This window comes from Rutilus rutilus (assembly GCF_951802725.1).
Source record: "Rutilus rutilus genome assembly, chromosome: 22".
NCBI lineage: Eukaryota > Metazoa > Chordata > Actinopteri > Cypriniformes > Leuciscidae > Rutilus > Rutilus rutilus.
Window position 1 is genome coordinate 10,969,073 of NC_140227.1, and position 21,597 is coordinate 10,990,669.

The following is a 21,597-nucleotide window of genomic DNA, read 5'->3' on the forward strand; positions in this document are numbered from 1 at the left end:
ATTTCAGTAGTTGGCATGGAGAGACCGGATATAAGCCGGAGCGCGACAGAGAGAGAGAGAGAGAGACGAGCTGGGACCTCGTTCTGTGCTGCTGGGAGCTGAGCGAATCATCAAGAGAATTCTGAGTTATTGTGTTTGTTGTTGCTGTGCATGTGCACGGTGAACGTGCTTTGTGCGCACCTTTTGTTTATTTCTAAAGAAACGTGAATAAACGAGAATCCCAGCTCAAGCCGACCCCTGTCTTCTTCCTTCCTTGTCAATATTGAACTGAACCTCATCACATGCATGTTTTACTATCTTCTATTATATCCATGTTTACTTAGTGTTTGATTTATTATATGCATGTTCACTATCTTCTATTATATCCATTTTACTTGTATTATATCCTGTAACGTTTTTTAATAAAAGATTGATTCAAACCACTTGTACGCGTCATTCTTTTGCAACGGTTGAAACGACAGCATGTCGGAGCTCATGAAAAAGGCTTATTATACACCCTCCAACCCCGGCTCTTTAGGGGGTAAAAAACTATTAAAAGACGCCGTCTTAAAAGATACCGGGGTCCGTCTAAGCGATAAACAGGTTTCAGAATGGCTGGCTGGTGTAGCCCGCTCTCTTCGTCAACCCTGCATTATTGCCTGCGGGGTCATGCACATCCATGTGACCGGCTGTGTCTTTGTGAAAAAGTCCGGCGGTGAAAATAGATTCTAGCGTATCTTTACCGTAGTTGATAAGACTCTCAACGATACAGCGATACGGATAAGTCCCGGAACTTTGCGATATCAGCCGGTCGCCGAGGGTCACGTCGACTTGTGAAAATATAGTCGCTCCCGGGTCATTTATCAGCCCCACCTTTGCCGGGTTCGCAATCTCGTCTCCGTCAGGCCCCGTGATTTTCACCCGTAGATACAGCATCGTGTTATTGAGATCCACATAATCATCGCCATTGCCTGCGATAAAAAACTCCAATGGCGCAGAGTCCGATATGGCCGATAATGGGGCTACTTCTAAATAGCCGTTTTTCTCAATAACGGTCTGTGTTAGCGGGACCGTAAATAAGTCCAACTTGGACTTGATGCATTCTCCCGACATACGATGCAGTAACGCCATGTTAGAATATGGTTTTTGCAGTTCTCTTGACCGACGCGCTTCGACTAACAGACTTCTTACGCTTTCTACGGACGAGTGAGCGCTTGTTTGATCCGTTGTTTGAGCGCTCGTTGTTTTCTTCTTCTTCTTCTTCGCTCCCCATTGACCCCGCCTCCTCACACCCGGCGGTTTAGTCACTCTCTTACGGGCCATGACCATCAGACCTGATTTTGGTAGTAGCTTACATAGTCCGCGGTCTCTCCAGGTCTATAATAAACCATTTTTTGGTTTAAAGTGTAGTTTTACGATGACTTTCCCGTAAGAAAATGGTACTTCGTGGTTTTGATCGTCCTTCAACTCTATGGTGATGTCGGTGATGTGATCCTTGCTGATCGATGCGTAGTGGGGGGTGCCGTATCTAGTAATGACCGTCTCGTTGCCTTTTCCCGTTATATGTACGCATCTCAAAAGGGGGACGTAAGAATCGCCGACCGCTTGATATTGGATAATGTCTGTGTAAACGTACAATGTGTAGAACCCGGCGTTGATATCGGCTTGATGAGGAGCGTACGTGATGACGTTCGCTGTAAAATCAGCTCCTTCATGGTAGGCCGAACGTCCGAGAGCATCATCCGGTATCATTCCTAAAATAGTGGCGAGTCTCCCTTGGAAGCTGACTGAAATGTTGGGTTTCGCGACCAGAAACACTTTGTTTTTTAATTCGTCGTGATGCAATACGGCCGTGGGTGTGAGAAGTTGATTTATCGCATGGAGGATCGCACGAATGTTTGCGTAGTACCCGCCGCTTATGTATAATTTCGTCGATACAAAAAACTCGGATAATTCTTTTTTAAACGGTTCCGCGTCTTCGGGGGCCGTATGTAGGGTGAAATACCCGTCTTCATCCTTAAAGTTATACCAACTTCTAGGATATTCGATTTCGGCGAGTCCCACCTCCCATTTTCCTTTCAAGTTTATAGCTTTTGCTAACCTGGTTGTATAGCTGGATATGCGATTTTCAGGATAAACCGACCTCGATGCATTGCACGGCAACGTGATGTAGAACCCGTGATCGTCCATGGCGGTCCTTCGCTCGTATGATCTCATCCGTTAAACGTCGGCGTGTTTTAAGGAGATTGTAAGTCCACCAGAGTTTTTTTTATCTATGTAACTATTAAATTTTGAGGGCCAGCCTAGCCATTTCACTAAAACAAACGTAGATTTCCCTTGTTTTTTCTGACCTAAAATCTTTTCCACCTTAAAAGATTTGTTTTTACTCACAATTATTTTTTGCAACTCTTTTTCATAAAAACCCCCCTGGATGACATCACCGTCATAATCGGTTAGTTTGTAAACTGGGGGTTGACGCGGAATACATGCGGATATGGTGAAAAATTCTTCCGTGTAGTTCTGCTGATAACCTTTGGCGAACGGACCTCTCACTTTAGAAATCCTGACGACGTCGCCGACTTTGAATTTAAATATGGGTCTCTCTGTCTTCTTTATATCGACGTACAAGTTTTGAAACACTTGACCCTCGTTTACTTTGTTGACGTCCACAGGTCTCATTCTGATACTTCGGTGATAACTGGTGTTGTACCCCTGCATAATGTCTTGTAAAACATCGATGTATCGTCGGGAATTTGTAGCCGTTAAAAATCTCCACATACGACTTTTTAACGTTCTATTAAATCGTTCCACTGGCTGGCTTTCAAATCGGTAGCGGTAGCGAAATGATTAATGTCGTGCTTTTTCATTACATCTTGAAATTGTTTGTTAAAAATTTCCTTTCCCTGATCCGTCTGCAATTTCTGAGGCACACGACCCTCTTCGAGTATAGACTCGAACGCTCTAGTAACCTCTGCGCCGCTCTTATTCTTCAACACGCGAGCCCAGGCGTACTTGCTAAATACGTCTATGCACGTCAGCAGATATTTATTGCCGTCATTATCCTTGGCGTAGGCAATCATGTCGACTAGATCGGCCTGGAACTGCATATCGACCCCGTACACAACCACTCTATTTCGTTTGTATTTTATAGGCGCTGTTTTGTGTAATGTGTAAGCGTCCTCACCAGCCAGCCATTCTGAAACCTGTTTATCGCTTAGACGGACCCCGGTATCTTTTAATAGTTTTTTACCCCCTAAAGAGCCGGGGTTGGAGGGTGTAGCCTTTTTCATGAGCTCCGACATGCTGTCGTTTCAACCGTTGCAAAAGAATGACGCGTACAAGTGGTTTGAATCAATCTTTTATTAAAAAACGTTACAGGATATAATACAAGTAAAATGGATATAATAGAAGATAGTGAACATGCATATAATAAATCAAACACTAAGTAAACATGGATATAATAGAAGATAGTAAAACATGCATATAATAAATCAAACACTAAGTAAAAATGGATATAATACAAAACACACATACACTAAGTAAAAATGGATATAATACACTAAGTAAATTCAATATAATGGTCTTAATACAATAGACAAAATCTAAGTAAAAATGAATATAATGATGTTAGTACAAAATCTAAGTAAAATGAATATAATGATGTTAGTACAAAATCTAAGTAAAACAAAGAAAATGGATAGTAATAATAACGTCAGTGGTAATCTAACCAGAAAAGAAAGTCGCGGCAGGCCATCATGTTACGATCTAGGATGTAATCGACATACATTACAACAATTTTGTCAGCGTCATCGGAGTCATATTCTTTTGATTTCTTTACCAGCTCGGTACACACATCCGCCACATGCGTACATGTACACAACACATCGGTGACCCCAAGCGGGCATTGTGATTCACACATCATATCTAGAACCTCTTTTATCATATCACCGGGTGGATCATTACCGTTAACACATTTGTCCGTCAAATCGTCCCATGAATTAGCCAGTCCTCTTATATGCACCATATGTTTCTTGAGATTTGCCTCACGCACAGTGTCATAACACGGAGTATCGGGGTGGGATGCGTCCATAATAATCTTGCTCATCAGATCGGTCATCTGGTGTCTGTAATGATCTTTAACCCTCTGGGGTCTGAGCTGTTTTCTGGGCCCTGGAGGTGTTCTGACATGCTCTGACATTTGTGCTTATTTCTGTTACTTGTGACATTTTCATGGCTAAAGTCTAATTACACTGTATTCAGCACAAACTCTGCTACAATAATATATCAGCAGCATGTGTGTAAAAGTTTGTTGTTTTGAGATAATGACATTTATGCGTGGTTTGTGAAAATACAAAAAAAATTCTCACTGAAATAAGGTCATGAAACCCATACTGATTATTTCTTCACAAAAATTGTATGACGTAGCCTAGAATATTTGCTCCAAAACTATGTGAAAATCATCCTGACTGCTCATTCAGATAAGACAATATATTGATTTAAAATTTTTACGACGTGTTTTGTGTGAAAAAGCTTTATGCGGGAGCTCATTAATATGTAAGCTTTTCACACCTGAGAAAGACAAAGACCCTCCCCTAACGGCCCTATTAGGAGCTATCAGGCCCTATCATTCTGAGCAACCTTGCACAAAGAATGAGGAGATTTAAAAAAGAATGGCTTTTAGATTTTTTGGATTTATTTACAACACAACATAATCCAAAGATACACAACAAATGACAAAAAAGCACTCGTTCAAAACAATGATCCAAAGACCTTTGTGCCATTCTTAAAAACATTGTACATACCTTTCATTTCCAAGGTGTTTGATTTTCACTTTACCATGTTCATGTACAGAGACTCATGTGAATGTTGAAGTTAGCAGGACTCAGTGGCATCTGGGCCCTGAAAAAAAAAAAAAAAGTGAACATACTGATATCAAGAGAAAGGCCTGCACGATTTTGGGAATAAATTTTAGATTTTTCTGGTTAAAATTGCTTTTTAAAATTCACAGAATACACACACACACACACACACACACACATCGAAACACATAAATGTTTCCAACAATATATAATATAATGAACACCAGGTTTGTTGTGCCTTGTAGGCATAGGCTATGCGCAGTGCTGCATAAAATAATAATAACAATAACCTATATCAGCCTATAAATCTTCCAAAATATTTCAGTAACAACTAAGCTAGAGAAAAATATATTGATTATCATGTTACTTCAAATGTTTCCATTCGTTATGATGATATGAAATGAGATAATGAAGCCGTTTGGTGCTTTTCAAACGCGATCGCGATCCAAAATATGATACATTATGGTTACCATATACATATCTACATTTGAGCAGATATCCACAAACACAGTAACAGTAAACACGGGTCTAAATATTATAATATTCACCATATATCTAGCAACAGTTCAACTGCAATGTGAAATTTATGCAACAATAACAAACTAATATGTAAGAATTTCTTACCTTACATCTTTCTTGTCTTCAAATCGCGTTCTTCTTCTTCTGAGGTAGCCTAAATCCAATGTAAGCTCACGGCGCGTCTTTCAAACTCGACGAAAAGCAGAGACTTGTGAAGTTTTTTGGTGCTTTGTTTTTGAGGTAATGAGCGCGTTCGCGTTCCATGTGGAGATTTGCATGTGAAATGTCTTTTGCGCGAGTGGGCGTGTTCAAATTAAAAATAATTAGGAAGCGTTTGAGAAGCTGGACATCTTGTTGGTTTTATACAAATTACTTAAACAGAGAATATTTGTTTTCAGTTTGAATCCGATCATTTAAAAGTACACACTTAAATGTTTATAAGGGTATATGGCTCATAAATGTGTGACAAGTATTCGCTGAGTTTTGTTTCAGTTTATAGACGTGCTCAAGAAAAAAAAGTTCACCGCGACGGAGAGGCAAAACGCACACCCTGTTTATTTTCTTTATTTTACAAAAGCACAATGTTTTGATTTGATTGTAAGTGCACACATACAAAAGTAAAAATATCACAGATTATTTTTTTATATTTCTTTTTTCTGTATGACCATAAATGACGGAGTAATTTAAGTTTATAGTGCTACAATGTGAAGAAAATCCAGCAAAACGCACCGGCGCGTTTGCCGACCTCAGAGGGTTAAACATGAATTCCATACAACACTTTAGGCTACAGGCTGCACCCATGTTGGAGTTGGCTTGGTCACTCGCCATTCACGATCGGAAGACCTTGCCAGAGATCGACGACGTCGCAGATGATTTCCTTGCAGGGCTTGTCCAGAAGTCTCGCCCTGATTTCTTCTAGCTTAGCGGCGATGAATGGTTCGTCTTTTAATTCGTGTAGAATAGTCCCGACTGTTCCTTGAATACGGTGGGGTTGAGATTTTAACCCGCACCGTTCTAGGAGAGTAGCGATGATGGAATGAAAAGAGGGTTTAAACAGCTTGCCTGAAAGTTCATCAAAGTGTGTGTCGAAGTAGTAGTTGGGTGGGTCAAACAGGCAGGAATGTTGCAGCTGGCTGGGATGATCAATCGCACAGCCCTCGCAGTCGTCCTTCAGCTTGTCGGCGATGAGATGTTGCAGTAAAACCACGGTCGCGGCTTTTATGATTTTGAATCCCACGTCACTGAAACATCCGTCTGTGACGTCGAAGCCATGATTAGCAAGAGACACGGTGCGGACGATTTTAGGTGTGTCGTACGATTCCCGATCGTTATGGAGCCTAACATTTTTGGCTGTCCCGTGGGGACAATCGCATTGGATGAACAATTCCAAGTCTTTCTGGGGCTTGTTATTGTTACCCGGACCACAGTCGAATTCATCGTCGGACGATTCCAAGTCTTTGCAGGGGTTGATGAGGTAAGTCAGGTTGTGAGATCCAAGCTTTTTGTTGGATGGTGGTGGTGAAGGTTTAGTGCAACGGCAGTCGCACTCGACCCCCAAATCCCAGTCTAAGCTGCATTTGGTAGGTTTAGCCGGAGCCCAGTCTTTGTGGAGGTCCGATGGTTCAGGGTTGATAATGTTACCTGGAGCCCAATCGTTTTCAAAGCACGATTCCAAGTCTATGCGACATTTGGTAGTTTTAGCCGGAGCCCAGTCTTTGTGGAGGTCCGATGGTCCGCGGGCGTCAGTCAGAGTGTGGAGGGTAGCGTTGTCGTCAGGAGGGTCGAGAATGCCGCCGAAAGAGATGCCGCAGCTGCACACATGATCGGGTTCTGAAGCACCGTCTTCAGCCATGGTTTATAAATGCTGCTTGGGAGGGTCTGGTCGCTGGAATTTATGGTCGCTGTAGTAAAGGGGGCGGGAGGCGTTGTAGCACTTCAGCTGTGATTTATAAACAACGTTTGGGAGGGTCTGACCTTCGAGCTTTATGATGGCTGTAGTGAATGGGCGTGGACGGGAGAGCATATGTACTGCTGCGCGCACATCTCTCAGGGTGGAACAGCTGCAGTTTAATTTTGTTGTATCCGTCATGCATGTCGCACCATTTGAACATTTTGTTGATGATTGAAAAAACACTATTCAGCAGATCCAGATCGCACCACTTGAACAAAAATTGCATTTCATACAGATCGTGATGCTCCTTAGGCAGGACGGGTCCAAACCGTGTGTTGTTGAGCTTTGTCTTGTCTTTACAGCAGAATATGTAAACAGAATCATTCGGCTTCTTTTTAGTATGGTCACCTACCACGCGGTACCGGATATTCTGGGTTGCCCCGTCCCACTCCGCAATGTACAAAGGCTCCTCGCCGCCGTCGTTCAGATCCTTCCAGACAAATTTGTAAAATAGAGACCAGTCTTTTTCAGGAAATACCATGCACACGTCTTCCCCAGCCTGAAACTCGCCGACGCCGTCAGCGGTGTAGAGCGTAACAACTCGAGTTGGTTTGTGAAATTTGTACCCGAATACACGGTTACTACACATCATAAATTCACCTTTAGTCCATTCCGAAATTTCATGGAGAAAATTTGTCAAACGGATGTGACCGAAAGGTTTTCTCGGCGCCATAGTCAGACTTTCCATCATCCTGCTGCTCAGCCCCGCCTGTGGGGATTGAGGGGAGGAGGATAAACCGTCCATGCTCATGTAACTCATGTTTCTCTTTCTGGTGGTTGTAGAACACACTGACCCCATTTATATACACTGCTCAGGAATGTGAATGGGAGGAGAATCCTGTGATACCAACTTCAAAAACACACACACACACACAGACACTAACTGTCATGTTCAATAGGCTTCAATAGGCATCAAACAATCAGACTTTCTGTCAGATACCATAACGTATTATTATTATAACAGCGTCTTCAAAACCTTCTGTCAATATCAAAAGGCATCAAACTAGCTGTCAGATACCATGACATATTGTTATAACAGTTTCTGTCAATATCAAAAGGCATCAAAAGGCATCAAAAGGCTTCAAAACCCGAAACGAACTGTCAAAAACGACATGATCAAGGGCTAACCGGGTCAATAGGTCAAAACTAGCTGTCAAAAAGACTTCAAAACCCCTTTGATCTCATCTGATCTTCTTTGATCCCTTTGATCCTATGCCAAAAGGGGCGGGCACCTGTCACCGGAAGGGGCGTGGTACCTGTCAATCAATCATTTTTTGACAGGTGGTAAAAGGTATCAACTACTCACCACACAATTTCAGTGACGTGATGTGCCTTTGTGGTCCATAAGTAAATTTGGTCTTGAGCGAATATTTAATTTTACTCGTCTTAATTCAAAGCATGATCTTACTGGTAGCTATGATCTATTACACGTATAAGATCATTTTTACTTGTAACTCCCAAACTATCCTTAATCAGTGTGGAAACACACAGGGTGAAACCCTTTTCTGAGAATATACTATCGGTTATCTACTCAAAATATATGTAGAAGTTTAAAATGTTAGCATTTGTTGATGCGACAGACTGTCTGTCTGGTGGCCGCATGAACAGACTTTGGGGAGAGCTGATGATACTATAGCAGGAAGCATGCCCTTTGACCTCCTCGATTTTGGAGGCTTTTTTTGTTAAAGACCCTACAAGTTAGTCCTCCCAAAAGAATTTCTCCCATCTAGCACTGAAATTGTATTTTGCATTTAAACGAATAGTGCTCTCTAGCGCCTCACTTTTTCAAATGCGTGTTGCAACTGCGGTAGCCGTTATGTGCCAAGAAGCTATGACAACATGTCTTCCAATAGCACATCATCGAGTTTAACTATACATGTTCTACTGTTATGCTGCCTATATAATGATTTACACAACCAAGCAATGAAAAAAAGCTTGTAATTTAGACCATAACTTTGACTTACCTGTCGAGAAGAAAGCAGGCAACTTCAGCGTCCCTTTCAAAGTCTTTCTCCTTCATTAGCTCTTTCCACCTGGGAAAAGCTATCCCGATATTTACCCTCGTTTTGAATTCGCCGGTCACGTTTCCTTTTAAATACAATTTTTGCTTTTTGGCGATGAGGATTCCTTCTCCTGTGGCTCTGCATAACTATGATCCTGCATTATATTGTACCGTGCAGTGCAGCCTTTCAAATGTGCCGGAGCAGTGACAAGTGCCTCTCACTAATCTCCTTGTCCACTTTAGCTGGTCTCAGGCAGCCGGCTCTGAATGAACACGCGTTGATGATGAAACGTGTTGAGGTAGGCTAGTGCTTTTTGTACCTCTCTGCTATTATAGTTTTTCAAGATGGCGGAACGACATGGAAGCCTCCTTGGACTTAGCATGTAAATAAAGATAAGAAATTCTTCGCTTACGAGGATAAGTCAGATCATTGGCAGAGGTCATTTTACACCAATGAGGACATATTTATGAATAAAGACAATGATTTCAGCTAATAAAATACGTTTGAAAAACTACTGTACCTATAATTTCAGATGTTTAAATTACAAAATACAAATTTTCAACCGAGTGAATCTACACATGAGAGGCCTTCAGAAGTCATAACTTCGGGGGTCAACGGTTTAGGTCAGTTGGCGAAAACACTGCATGTGTAAAAATCAAATACTGTATTACACTTTTCAAAGGATAATCTAGCTTTAAAGTTAGAATAAAAAGTTAAAAACCAAACATATCTTCATACCTGCTATGTTCTGACACAAGGCCATTAACTTGTTCTTTTTGTTTTATAAATGTATTTTGCTTATTTCTACAAATATCAACCTGATAAATATGGACTTAAAGGGTTAGTTCACCCAAAAATTAAAATTCTGTCAGTAATTACTCACCCTCATGTTGTTCCAACCGCGTAAGACCTTCGTTCATCTTCGGAACACAAATTAAGCTATTTTTGATGAAATCTGAGCCATGTTTCACTCCTCCATAGGCTTCTATGTGACCGAAACTTGCTGGCCCAGAAAAGTTATTAAAGAGATCGTTAATATAGTCCAAGTGACTCCAGTGGCTCAATCTTAAGTATATCAAGCGACGAGAATACTTTTTGTGCGCAAAAACAAACAAAAATAACGACTTTATTCCACTATTCATTTCCTTCTCTCTGGACCTCTAGTTGGTTCGCGTAGTGTTTTTGCGCAGCGCGTCTGTGTTACACGTCACCACGTAGGCTCACTATTGGCCGACGCCGGTCATGTGTGTGTTGCGTGATGACGTGCAACACAGACGCGCAGTGCAAAAACACTACGAGGCCCAGAGAGAAGGAAATGAAAAGTGGAATAAAGTCGTTATTTTTGTTTGTTTTTGCGCACAAAAAGTATTCTCGTCGCATGATAAACTTAATGTAGTTCCACTGTAGTTACTTGGACTGTTTTAACGATGTTTTAATAACTATTCTGGGCCGGTGAGTTTCGGTCACACTGGAAGCCTATGGAGGAGTCAAAATTCTGTCAGATTTCATCAAAAATATCTTAATTTGTGTTCCGAAGATGAACGAAAGACTTACATGGTTGGAACAACATGAGGGTAAGTAATTACTGACAGAATTTTCATTTGTGGGTGAACTAACCCTTTAATACATGATTAAACAAGATAATCATGCTACCAAATACGTCTGACACAACATTTTTAAGAAAAAACAGTGTTTTAAAATACAACTAAACCATGATAACGGATGATTTTTTGACAGTCCTACATAAATGCATGTTGATTACTAAGTTTCAGGCGTAGTGCAACCACGCAATGTTCGAGAAATCTAATATCGATGTAATCTTTGCGATGTCTCACTCACAACGCACAACTTTGTGTTGGGTGATCCAGGCATACCTTTACTAAAATAAAATATTATGGAAGTCATTGTACTGTAATTGTAAACTGTAATTATACCATATTTTATTTATTAATATTATGGCTTCATGTTGATTGGTAACACTTTACAATAATAGTACATGAATAATCATGTACTAATACCTGAATTAATAATTACTTTACTATGAACTAATGATGAGTTAAGACATGTATTAATGAGGTACTAACCTTAATTACGACATGAGTATCATGAATTCCTACATGAATATACCATCTTAACTACGCGTTAGTACATGCTTGTTAATTAATGTATTAATTAACATTTCGAGGTAAAGTAAATCAAACATTCTCTAGATCAGAAGAAAGATGTACTAAAAGGGCACAATGTTAAATTGTTCATAAATTTAACACCATCAATTGTCACATACATCAGTGAATGACACAAGATGTCTTGAAATATTTATATTAAACCTACTCATTGAACACACATTCCGTTTTAAGTGATTCCACTGCTGCCTTCAAGTGTAAAATACCTACTACACTAGCATATTCATTAAACAGATGCAATTTTCAAAATTAAAATCAGTGTTAGCACAGATGATGGTTATTTTCTGGATTTGTTTACTGTCTTTATATCATAATGCAGTCGGATGTTAGTCTTGTTTGCTGGCTCTTCTTTGGGGCCACTATTGCCCCTTCAAAATTTGTCCACTTTTTTCCTACCGTTCAGTTCCTTCTCCATCTAATTCAGGCACAGCACCTCTGCTCTTCCACTTCTTTACAAACCACCGACAAGCACCAAATGATATCTGATTTAGAAGAGCTGAATATGTATAAAACATGTGTAATTGATACATTTTTGAAGATTTACTCTTGGAGGGCCAACACAAGAAATTACATGATACATTAACAAATCATGAATTCATGTTACTTTCCAAGTAATTAATGATGAGTTAGTAATGATGTGCCCCGGCAAGTAAAGTCATGACATTATGATACATTAACAAGTCATGAATTCATGTTACTTTTACTTCATGGAGGGGCACATCATTACTAACTCATCATTAATTACTTGGAAAGTAACATGAATTCATGACTTGTTAATGTATCATAATGTCATGACTTTACTTGGGGGGGCACATCATTACTAACTCATCATTAATTACTTGGAAAATCCAAGAGTAAATCTTCAAAAATGTATCAATTACACATGTTTTATACATATTCAGCTCTTCTAAATCAGATATCATTTGGTGCTTGTCGGTGGTTTGTAAAGAAGTGGAAGAGCAGAGGTGCTGTGCCTGAATTTAGATGGAGAAGGAACTGAACGGTAGGAAAAAAGTGGACAAATTTTGAAGGGGCAATAGTGGCCCCAAAGAAGAGCCAGCAAACAAGACTAACATCCGACTGCATTATGATATAAAGACAGTAAACAAATCCAGAAAATAACCATCATCTGTGCTAACACTGATTTTAATTTTGAAAATTGCATCTGTTTAATGAATATGCTAGTGTAGTAGGTATTTTACACTTGAAGGCAGCAGTGGAATCACTTAAAACGGAATGTGTGTTCAATGAGTAGGTTTAATATAAATATTTCAAGACATCTTGTGTCATTCAATGATGTATGTGACAATTGATGGTGTTAAATTTATGAACAATTTGACATTGTGCCCTTTTAGTACATCTTTCTTCTGATCTAGAGCATGTTTGATTTACTTTACCTCGAAATGTTAATTAATACATTAATTAACAAGCATGTACTAACGCGTAGTTAAGATGGTATATTCATGTAGGAATTCATGATACTCATGTCGTAATTAAGGTTAGTACCTCATTAATACATGTCTTAACTCATCATTAGTTCATAGTAAAGTAATTATTAATTCAGGTATTAGTACATGATTATTCATGTACTATTATTGTAAAGTGTTACCTGTTGATTTAAAGTTTTTGTTTGTTTGTTATTAACTAATACCTTCATCTATTAAATAACATCCAGCACAAAATTAAAGAGATGTATGAGCTAAGGATGTCCTCTGACCCCAAATAAACAGATAATGGAATGTTCACAATCTACAATATACAGTTAGATATTCTCCTACTTAGTACGTTCGTAAATAGTTGCGTAAATCGTTGCTTAAATCTTTGGGTGTATTTTTACACGGCAGCATATTTTGCCACACCATAGTGATGCAAAGTTCCACACCCTATGAACTAACTTTAAAACATAATCTTTATACAGGAATCACACGTGTCCTTACAATCCATGTAAGATTCAAAAGACCAAATCACTAAGAAAAGAGGGTTGAAAAGAGCCGTTTATAATAAATACTCAAAAGTTTCCAAATTATGGTTTTATTACTCCACTAGATTTAGTCATCTTGTTCAGACAGCAGACGACACTGTTTGACATTTTGTATGTTGGACTGTATGTGTTTTAGTTGAAGACGTTTCTTTGAGAGCCGCCAACATTCACTGTTTATAGAAATAAATGATAATTAGGAATTTAAGTGATAGTCTTTCTGTTTGACTAAATTGATACTTCACTTAGTGCAACTTTCCCTCTATCTACAAATCACTAAGGGTGTAACAATATATCGTTTCACAATGTATTGCAATACAAAAATGCAACAATATGTATCGTGGATAGTGATGTCAGGGTTCACAGATGATACAGACAAGATGGTAAGTTCAATGCTTTAATTACAGAATGATTCGGAGTCGGAGACAAATCGTGAGTAACAACAACACAGATAATCAGAGATGCTTAGCTGAATAGTAAAAGTCTTTCTTTCTCTCTTTCTTGCAGATGATGATGATGGAAGATCGATGAAGATGGTTGGAATCCTGACAAGTGACAATATGTATCGTGGATAGTTCACATAAAATAAAAATTACCCTATGAGAAAAAATTGAAGTTTTCAGAGTCAGTACTACATTACAATATATTATGTTGAATATAATGTATAATAATGGGGGAATATTAGTGGGTCCTGATAATGCTTATGTTACCAGTAAAAAAGTGGCCTACATTATTTTAAATATATCTAGCCAGTGACAGAGTGCAAGCATATTTGTCCAAAATAATCCTGCATTTTCAGGTTCAGAATCATGAATAATATTATTCTGGTGTCACCATTGTCCAAGCCTGTTCATTTACACCCACAATGTTATATCAAATTTAGCATTTAATCAACAGTACATTTTTTCTTAACCTTTTATCATATGTCTTGGAGTATCGCAATAATATCGTATCGTGAGTTCAGTATCGTGATATGTATCGAATCGTGAAATTAGGGTATCGTTACACCCCTACGAATCACACAAAGTGCATGCTGTTTTACACTTAAACTATTACAACAGAATCACAGCTGACTATTGCACTGAGAGAGGCATATTCATCAAAGCTTGAGGCTGTTAAACAAAGTTCCACACTTTAGTAAAACCTGCTGATAAAATTGCACAAAAGTTAATTCTAGAGGTCAACTGGGTTAAAAGTAAATGCATCATCATGAGCCATTTAAAACAAATACAGAAAAGCCACTATAGTGATCAGTTTTAGCTTTTGAATTGACATTTTACATACTAGTCAATTACGCTGTTTTTGTACAGTTTGCAAAAAGTACATAGTCTCCGAGCGTGGTCAAACATGTTCATATAGGAATGTATGAAAAACATGGACAAATATTGCATAAAGAGAATTAAATGACGGTCCTTCTAGTATGAGAGTGTTTAAGACTAAACAAATCATATTTATTTTAGAACATCTTTCTACGAAACATCGACATCAAAGACGAGTATTGCTGTTACCTATAAAACTATTACACTTCAAACTCATCTAACTATTACACTTAAAGAGGTGCATTTCGCAGCACAGTCATAGATACGCAGTTATTGTGTGTGTGTCACTAAACAACAGTTAAGCTAATGAATTACAGTTGATACGTGGTATTTGTACGTGAAAGGAGGGTTGATTCATTTTTTATTCTGTCCACACCAATACTTTGAGTTTTAGGCATCTGTCTTTTAGGCCCGATCCAGAAAACAGACGTTGTGTTTTATGTCTTAATAATTGTTCTTCTTTTTTTGAAAACATGTGGTAAGCAGTTTTTGCCCTCATCAGCATAATGCCGAAATGTTTTAACATATCGTAAATTTCAATTGTTAGATAAATCATCTAACAATCAACAGTTATATGTGAAACAAGCTCAGTCGCATTAGAGTTGGATTCTTGTTTATATTGAACCGCATGTTTAACAGCGCTATTGGTCTCGGCCTCATCAAAGTTCACATAGTTTTCACCGGAGCATACCGACTCTGAAACAAGAGCAAATATTAGCACGTAACATTTTGGACACCTTTGTTTTTTATGCATCTTTGATTTTGTTTGCATTTCTTCTGAAACACACTGTTTTGAAACTGTTTCCCACGGTTTCATTTTTAACATCACTAGCGTAACACTTATCGTATTGCCGGGTGTGATTGTAATGTTTTGTATGGCGTTTTCTTTACACTTTCCCCTGGATATCTGTTTCCTACAGTTAGCTGTAATGTTAGTGAACTCTAGATCTTCTCTTTGTTCATATACGACAGTATTCACATGAATTGGCTTGATTTGATAAAATTATGGTTTAAACAAGGGGTGCCCAACCCTGCTCCTGCCGATCGACTGTCCTGCACAGTTTATCTCCAACCCTAATCAACCCACAACCAATTAACGTCTTCAGGATCGCTTGAAAATTAAAGGCAGGTGTGTTTGATTAGGGTTGGAGATGAACTGTGCAGGACAGTCGATCGGCAGGAGCAGGGTTGGGCACCCCTGGTTTAAACCATCATCTTCATGTGAGACATTTACATTATATTATTATTATATCGTCCTAGTTTTAAATAGCGCTAAAATTGTATATTTTATATTTTAACCCTTTATGCGGATATAGAATGCCGCACAAGGTTCTCTGAAATATCTTATTGTGTAAAACATCTATGTAGATCTAGCTATGTTTTTAAAAATACCACGAAACAAAGACAAGGACACTTCTTTCTATAAGCGACCCTCAAAATGCATACAACAAAATACACGTATGTGTACAATGATTTATCAGAAAATTACTTTTGTTTGAAGAAAAACTTAAATCAGCTGGTGCTTGATAACTATTGAAGTTATTAAACACCCCTGAATTCGGTAATGATGTGTTTAATGCGATATTGATATCACGTTTTAATTTTAACTCGATACATTTGAATGCGCTAAAGGTCTATGAACTTTAACATCTTAATAGTTGGTAAAATTAACTTAAAGCATGCGCAAAATGAAATACATCCTAACTACTTTCTAAATGTTTGTTACAGAACTTATGGTGAACAATTCACACATGCATATGTTTTAAACGTGTAATGTTTAATCAGATTTTGTAACTGGATTGAGTGAAAATAATAAACCTCTCTGGTGGCATGTAGGACTTGTTTATGCAGGACCTAGCTTTCCTTATGGCTTTCCTGATGACGACACCCTATTCAGCCCCTCCAGCAGGGTGGGCGGACCCCAATCGCTGTCCTGATAAACTCTGCACCGGCTCAGCCTCAGTTATCGCACACAGCCCCAGGTTTTCCTAACTGAAGGGCTCTAGCTCTACTAGCCGTGGACTGCTGTGCTACTGCATCATCTCATTGATCAAAGCCCACTTCAACATTCCTGTTTGCCTGAACCTGACGCAAACTACGCTTCTACAAGTCATGCTTTTAATCCAAAAACACAACCTTCCACGCACAAACCCTGGACGACTGTGCCGCAAGGACTCACTCAGGAGATTCCAGGAACTAACAACATCTTTCATCATCGAATAAGAGACTCTTCGAAAATCTAAAAACTTCTGAAATGGCGACGCAAAACCTGATGGAGAGCGACTCCCCATTGGGGTTCTGGTGATGCGGTGCACAAGTATCAACCGGCGTGTGAGTGCGCCACGGGCAAAGAGTGTCGTTTAAGAGCTACGCTAGACTGTATGTTTAAAGATCATTTTAGAGGCCAAATGGTTGGCTTGATGCACAGGATCATCGATGCTGCGTGTGATATGAAAAACGATTGTGCGCAGGATACCAAACGTGTGACAAATCTCAAAAATGAAACGGATGTCGTAAGAGGCCTGACAAAGTCATGGACTGATGTAACGCCCATGTCTTTTGACGGCAAAGAGCCGAACGGCGTAATCCTCAGAAAAGTTCTGGATGTGTTGCGTGCATGTTCTGACGAATTTGGAGTCACCGAGATGCTCTCTATATGTACTTTTGTAACAGATCGCTGCGTGTCACTGGTGTCAAAAAACTGACGTTGGTGAATTAGTTGAAAGTCTGGTCAACTATACCCTAGAGTAGTGGTTCTCAATTCCAGTCCTCGGGACCCCTTGCTCTGCACATTTTGTATGTCTCTCTTATCTGACACACTCAGTTCAGTTCATGGAGTCTCTCCTAATGAGCTGATGATCTGGTTCAGGTGTGTTAAAGGGGTCATATAATGGTACATGCACTTTTACAAGTTGATTGTACTGAAATGTGTGTTGGCAGTGCCTGTACACAACCATCATAAAATGATAAAAATCCATCCAGTTTTTTTTTTTTAAATCTTCTTATATGTTTTCCCCCATCTCAAATCAAGCCGTTCGATTTTGTGACGTCACAAAATCGATGCCCCTCCCACGATTGTTGATTGACAGCAGCGTTTCAACACAGACCCGCCCTCGCTCGTGAGCGAACTGTCAATCATAGTCCGCGCGGACCGGCGTGGTCATTGTTGATACGCTGGAATGGCGTCTAAACGATTGTGGTGTTCTGTTCTTGGGTGCAATAAGGAACACAGCAGTCATTTTGATGTTCCTAAATCCGAACCGCTGAAGACGCAGTGGCTGAGTTTGTTTTCGAAGGGAATATTCCCCATGATCAACGTCAATGCTTTCATGTTTGCGCGAATCATTTCACACACCAGACTGCTTTACAAACGAGGTCAGTATAAAGCTGGTTTTGCTAAGAAGCTGCTCCTGAAAAAAGGATCGGTACCAACTATTCGTGTTCCTGCTGCACCTCCAGAATAACTGAAGTGAGTGTAACGTTTTATTAACCTTTATATTAATATTTATATTAATCTTTGCAAATCGCTCGCTGCACGCTTCACAATGAATGCGGCTGTTTACACTCAGGGTACATTACGGCATGTTTTCTATGTACGACGTTCTCAATATAATTCATAATCCCACGTTTATAATGAACAACGCGTTATGGTTATTGTGTTATTGTGTTACGGTGTACGCACAGAACAGAGGGGCGGGGTGAGCAAAGCTCATTATCATTTAAAGACACATGCACTTAAACGGCGTGCTGAAAACAGAGCTGTTTTTGACCAGGTAAAATTAGTGTTTTCTTACAATACTAATGAGAATTTTTAATTAAAGTATATTGCAATTTTTTTATTTAGACCCTAAAGAATCATATTAGCTTGTACAAAAATGGTATTATATGACCCCTTTAAATAAGGGAGACATACAAAATGTGCAGAGCAGCGGGTCCTGAGGACTGGAATTGAGAACCACTGCCCTAGAGCAAGACATGATAGAGATAGAGAGACATGCAGAGATTTTCTATTCTGGTTAGACCATTTGTAAATGTCGTTATTGTTTTACTTTATGTACGTAATGCCGATCTATCATTTTCTTCACTACTTCAATGTAAACTCGAAAGTATAATGTTGAAATAAAAAAATCACAAAAATGACTATTGTGGTAATGTCTGAGCTCATAAAAATAGTATTATAATAGTATACATAATAATAATAATAATAATAATATTTAGAATAATTAAAAATACTACATGATTTAAAAGATTAAATATTTCAGAGATCCTTGTAAAGAGTTCCGAAATGTTTTCTGCATTTAAATTACTGTATTCCCGAGGTGGCAACCATTTCCATTCCATGCTTGGATGCGCTGCGGCACGGACCACAGAGGCACATCGCGTCTCTGAAATTGTGTGGTGATTTTTCAAATGATACAACTAATTTGCCCGCTGTGTACAGAACAGAAGAAAGGACATTTTGTGGTGTTGAACAAAATTCGATTTGTTCAGCATCGGTTCCTGCATCATAGAGGGAGGAAGCACATACCCCCTACGTCGACCTTCTATCTGTTCAGGTCAGGAGTTCATTACATTTTTTAATAAGATTATGTGTTCTGTCATGGACGACTAGACACTAGTCATGGGATGTCCAGCAGAGAGAAGGGCTTGAGTGGACACGCCCTGTGGTCACATTTTTATGTTTTCATCCAGAGTTTACCCGCCACCGCAAACCTCCTGTCGTCCTCTCACTCTGCCTTTTCCCCGCTTCGCAACGTAGCCATCCTACAGCTTTCCGCCCCTGCGACAGCCGTAACATTGACCACCACGGCATCTGTTTCAGGCCAAACGGAGGAGCAGGTGGGTTACATAAACATGGTATTCAGCAACCTGGCCCAATACAGTCCCATTTCCTTCCGTGGAGTTGAGGATATGTCTCACCAGCGACCTCCGGCTTGTCACAATCCTGGCATGCGTCGGGAACAGGAACGCCTTGATAGCTTTCAGAATTGGACTCTTGTAACTCCAGCCGAGCTTGCCAAAAGTGGTTTCTACTACCTTGGTCAGGGCGACAGAGTGGCTTGCTTCAGTTGTGGAGGCCAGCTTAGCAACTGGGAACCGGGAGATCGGGCAGTATCAGAGCACCAGAGGCATTACCCCAACTGCCGCTTCGTTTGAGGTGACCGTGCAGATAATAATCTGGTGGCGGCCTTTCCAATGTATCTAACTCGCCAATGCAACAGTTGCTCACATTTGTCAACTGGCCCTCAAGAATAACTGTTCGACCAGACCAATTGGCTAAGGCTGGTTTTTACTATGTTGGTCGTAATGATGACGTGAAAGTGCTTTTGTTGTGATGGTGGACTCAGATGTTGGGAGTCTGGTGATGATCCATGGGTAGAACATGCTAAGTGGTTTCCAAGATGTGAATACCTGTTGCAAGAAAAGGGTCAAGAGTTTGTTCATCAGATTCAAGCAAGATTTCCAAGACTATTTGAACAGCTATTGACTAATGGAGACAGCAACTCGAGAGAATTTGTTGATCCACCTGTTGTACACCTGGGTGCTGGAGAAGACCGTTCAGAAGATGCAGTGATGATGAACAATACTGTGGTGAAGTCTGCTTTAGAGATGGGATTTGAGCGTGGCCTGGTGAAGCAAACCGTTCAAAGCAAAATTCTCGCAAGTGGAGAAAATTACAAAACCGTTCAAGAGTTGGTGTCTGATTTACTAAGTGCAGAAGATGAGAAGAGAGAGGAGGAGCGAGAGCTTCTTGCTGAGGAAATGGCATCAGATGGTTTTACTTTTCTTAAGAAACATCATCTTGCCATGTCACAGCGCCTAAAAAGTGTGCAGAGCTTAATGGACCATCTTCTAGAGGAGAACGTCATCTCACAGAAAGAGTATGACATTATTCGTAACTGCACTACAGTCAAGCAGCAGACAGGGCAGCTCATTGAGTTAGTCCTGTTGAAAGGAAATGCAGCAGCAGAGGTCTTCCGCAACTGGATCAAGAAGAATGATGTCTGCCTGCTGAGAGAACTGATGGCCCAGACAAATGAAGCGGCATCACCGAGTCAAGATCTTTCAGACTTGCCTATGGAGGAACAGTTAAGAAGACTTCAAGAGGAGCGCACATGCAAAGTTTGCATGGATAAGGAAGTGAACAGTGTCTTCATCCCCTGTGGTCACCTAGTTGTTTGCAAAGAATGTGCGCCTTCTCTGCGCAAGTGCCCCATATGTCAAAGGCGCTGTCCGTACTTTTCTATCATAAAGTGAAGATATTCATCATCCAAGTAACAACAGTTTTTGGATTTGCAAATTTACATTTACATTTAACTTGATGAAAAAAAAACAATGTACCCAAAAAAACAAAACAAAAAATGATACAACTTAGTCTAAATAAGAGCAATGTGGAGTCCTCGGATTTCGTAAAAACAACGCAGCGACAAAACATTGTGACAAACTTTGACAACATGTTGTATGGACAAAAATACTGTTTGAAATATTTTTGTATAAATAAGATCTAAGACGCCTAAACATACTTTTTGCTTTTATTTTATTTATTTTTTTAAATCTAAAGTTTCTGAACAGACGCTGTTTAGTAAAAATAATACATAAGTCTTCTAAGATAAATAGAAGATTTGATTTTAATAAAACTTTAAAGATTTGATTTAAACAGTCTTTTAATTTTAAAATATCTAATTTAAACTTTTAAGGTTATGCTTTTAAATGAATTTAGTGTAAAACTCTGGATGTACTCTGGAACGCAGACTAGCTTTACTGAGACATAATCCCCTCCGAGGCTCATCTGGTCTGTCAATTTT

The 21,597-nt window shown here is 39.5% G+C and overlaps 1 pseudogene across 1 annotated transcript; it reads left to right on the forward strand.

The window, feature by feature from the left end:
• The first annotated feature begins 19,417 nt into the window (after positions 1-19,417).
• Positions 19,418-21,044, forward strand: LOC311282184 (putative inhibitor of apoptosis; annotated as a pseudogene). The gene has a single exon. The product of its transcript is annotated as a putative inhibitor of apoptosis (transcript).
• The last annotated feature ends 553 nt before the right edge of the window (positions 21,045-21,597 follow it).